Here is a 2,492-nt window from a genome sequence, read left to right as displayed (position 1 = left end):
CCCTCCCTTATTTCAGAAAATAACATATCCAACCATATTACATTTCCAAGTTAATGGCACTTCTAGACAAATTACTGTATCCTTAGATCATGTAGGTGATGGGTCAGCAAACGTGCCCCTGAAGGGCCTTTCTTTTATTTCGTGGGTCACAGGGTCTTTGTCACAACCACTCAACTCTGCCATTATAGAGGGGGGCAACCACAGACAACACAAACACGGACAGGCAGGGCTGTGTTCCCAGAAAACTTCAGTTACAGAAACCAGAGGTGGGCAGGATTGGGCCCACGGATAGTTTGTCCAACCCTGATGTAGATTATTTGTAAAGAATCCTTTGCGGAGATCATGCATTTTTGAAGAAGAATTATTTCTGGAAGTTACTTTAATTGGGGTAGGGCCAGTGGGCTGTTGGGAGCTGTCTTTGGACCAGCCTACTGGGCAGTTAGCTGTGCCTGTTGGCGGAGGATCAAATTTGACTTTTCTGATCCTACCCCGAAAGCCCTTAGCGTGTGGCTGTGGGAAGGAGCAGCATGGTATCTCCCATCACAGATTTATTTTTTATTTTTTAAAGATTTTATTTATTTCTTTGTCAGAGAGAGAGAGCACAAGGGGCAAGGAGAGGCAGAGGGAGAAGCAGGCTCCCCACTGAGCAAGACGAGGGACTCCATCCCAGGACCCTGGGATCATGACCTGAGCCGAAGGTGGATGCTTAAGGACTGAGCCACCCAGGCGCCCCTCCCATCACAAATTTATATCCCTTCCTTGTCACATTCATTTCTCTGTTGCCTTTTCAGCTTCTATTTCCAAACACCATTTAAAAAGTCATTCCTATTGTACTCACTCCATGTAACTTCAGATACACTCATTTGCTTCAATACAGCATTTTCTTTCTCACTTGGGCGAGGAAAATACTATGAGATTATCCTATACTGAAAAGCAAATACCACTTTACCCCTACAGCAGCCTCTGCCATCCCCACATTCATTCCTGTGTGCCTTCCTCCACTCCCAGGGTACTCAGAGAGCACTCACTCTTCTGCACAGTGGGAAATCACAAAACTAGGATTGGAGGGGTCCCTCAAGGTGCAGGAGGGAGGGGCCCCTCGAGACCCCATGCCCTAAACACAGATATGCCCCAAAGAGGAGAAGTGTACAACCAACATATCCTCAACTGGGACAGGAATAGCGGGCATGGTTTGAGGACACGGGTGGGGTGGGGAGGAGATGTAAATTTGGGGGGCAAAGAGCAACTGGGAAGGCTTGGGCTCAGGATAAGCCATGCCGAGAGGCGGCTGCTACATAGATTAGCTCAGCAAGAGAAGAGGCAGGTGCTCAGCCTTTGGAGACAGCTAGGGGTCCTGAGGACGATATCACTGTTAAAGCAGGCAGAAGCCTGTGTGCTCTCAAGCAGGAGACCCACGGACAGTGATGAAAGTTCTGCTATAGGCAGGGGGTCCTACTGGTGTCCAGGCAGCTGGAGCCAGGAGACGGGGACCAAGTGTGGCAGTTGAAATGGACGGTAAGGGACTGGGTCCCAAAACATTCCCCAGGAATCAGGACTTCGATGGTAGTGCGGCTAATTCCAGAAAAATGGGAAAGAGGTGATGCTTATTTATGAAGATGACTTCAAGTTTTAGCCTGAAAACCAGCGATATCGTCATGCCCCTTGAATACAATTGTTCTCTGGGCAAGTAGGTGAGAGATTCCTGTGCAGATTTCTTTTTTTGTTTTTTAAGTAAGCTCTAAAAAACATAGAACGTGTCACGAATTTGCATATCATCCTTGGGCAGGGGCCGTGCTAATTTTCCCTGTATCATTCTGATTTTAATATAGGCGTGGCCAAAGTGAGCGCCCTGTGCAGATTTTATGTAGAAGTCTACAGAGATGATAGCTGAGCCAGGGAAGGGGTTCCCTATGCTTTTTTTGGCCATTTATTTCCTTAATGGCCCCTGCCTAAACTCTTTCTTGTTTGGCTGAAGAGAAACATATTAGAACTATTGTCTCCTCTGACATCCTCGGGCTGCCTCCTGCACGAACCTGCAGACAACCTCCACATCGGACACTTCTCCATGAATGCTAGGTTCTCCAAATCATGGCTTTGGAGTTAACCTGTAAACCGCCTCAATCATCAGCTCTGCCGAGGGTGGGTTCTGACACCTGGTTTTCATTACTTGGGCATTGCTCAATCCTGGCCACACCAGTCGCCGGACTGGTAATCCGTAAGCTTGCACTTGACTCGGGACAACTGAATAGAGCTGCTTTTAACCCTAAAAGAGAATCATTCAAAGAAGGCATTACAATGATTAAGAATACATAAACACACACACACACACACACAAAGAATACGTAAACACATATTAGATAAATATTTAGATAATGCATGCTTTAAGAGAAGCACTCTTTCGATTTAATGATAAAAGCAGAATCAACTACGCACCTGAAAACACTTCATAATTGTTTAGTTTATCAATTTAACCCAGTGAATTCAATTTTCCA

The 2,492-nt window shown here is 46.2% G+C and overlaps 1 non-coding gene across 1 annotated transcript; it reads right to left on the bottom strand.

The window, feature by feature from the left end:
• Positions 1 to 1,741: 1,741 nt before the first annotated feature.
• On the bottom strand, positions 1,742 to 1,848 carry LOC115943462 (U6 spliceosomal RNA). The gene has a single exon (XR_004078041.2). It is a non-coding gene; the product is annotated as a U6 spliceosomal RNA (small nuclear RNA).
• Positions 1,849 to 2,492: the final 644 nt, after the last annotated feature.

This window comes from Leptonychotes weddellii, chromosome 3 (assembly GCF_054177405.1).
Source record: "Leptonychotes weddellii isolate Sample4059 chromosome 3, ASM5417740v2, whole genome shotgun sequence".
Lineage (NCBI taxonomy): Eukaryota > Metazoa > Chordata > Mammalia > Carnivora > Phocidae > Leptonychotes > Leptonychotes weddellii.
Note: the sequence above shows the minus strand (reverse complement) of the source record. Positions and strands in the feature narration are given on the sequence as shown.